The 922-nt window shown below is 42.5% G+C and overlaps 1 protein-coding gene across 1 annotated transcript in view; it reads right to left on the reverse strand.

The window, feature by feature from the left end:
- LOC108569465 (AN1-type zinc finger protein 6) overlaps positions 1–703 on the reverse strand; it is a 13,983-nt gene extending 13,280 nt beyond the window's left edge. Inside the window, exon 1 of the mRNA XM_017931023.1 lies at positions 214–703. The gene's annotated coding sequence lies outside the window, so the exon portion shown is untranslated. The remainder of the gene's footprint in view (positions 1–213) is intronic.
- Between the last annotated feature and the right edge of the window lie 219 nt (positions 704–922).

Raw genomic sequence — 922 nt, forward strand, 5'->3', positions numbered from 1 at the left:
CGACCGTTGTCCTCCCGAAACATCAAACACTCTTCGTCATAGCTAAATCCTTTTGTTCATTCCACCACGTCTTTATCCCGAAAACGGATGACTAAACGCTCCTCGGAATTTCCGACGAGTCGCCATATTGGCGATAATGGAACCAATTACAACCACGTCATGTGGCCCGAAATGCGTGTGTACATAACAAAATTCTCGTATACGTTTCCTTACCTTCTCTCTCTATTTTTGTTGGTTTTGCACAACCTAAACACGACTGATCCCAGTTTTACAGAAAGATAACTAAACTGAAACGGCTACACAAATTCCGATGGAACAAAATGGCACACTCGATTATTCCTATCAGGGGAAAAACCTGATCAGCTGTTTACTACACACACATAGGGTTCATCCAAAGAACAGATCCTTCTGGATCAGTATGAACATGTATAGAGTACACCCCCGCACTCGAAGAGCACTATTTTTATGCACAAGATGCACTCCTCCTTCTCAACGAACTTCGCATCCAATACCAAAAAAAATTAACGCGTACAACTCAAGCGCGTTTCGTCTACAAAAGAAAAGAATAAATGTTTCTCTCTACCCAGTCTCCTCTATAATCTCTTCTCTTTTTTTTTTTTGGTTGACTTCTTAAGGAAAAAAAAAGAAAAAAACGTTGAGAACGATCCGAAACGAACTCGGAACGACCTGGCACAAAACTGAACGGGAATTCTGTGAGGAGCGAGGACAATGAGTCCAGGCAGGCTGACAGCTTGGTGCGCCTGCTCCGTTTCCACCACCACCTCTCGTTTTGTACCACTCCTATCCCCCAAGAACCGCTCGGCATTTATTGTGGACTAATCATGGCCGACGAACGACAGCGAATTAAAAATAAACAACAAACCGTCAATCTAAATAAATAAATAGATAACAAAACAACGCG

This window comes from Nicrophorus vespilloides, unplaced genomic scaffold (genome assembly GCF_001412225.1).
Source record: "Nicrophorus vespilloides isolate i.1.1-1 unplaced genomic scaffold, Nicve_v1.0, whole genome shotgun sequence".
Taxonomy (NCBI): Eukaryota; Metazoa; Arthropoda; class Insecta; order Coleoptera; family Silphidae; genus Nicrophorus; species Nicrophorus vespilloides.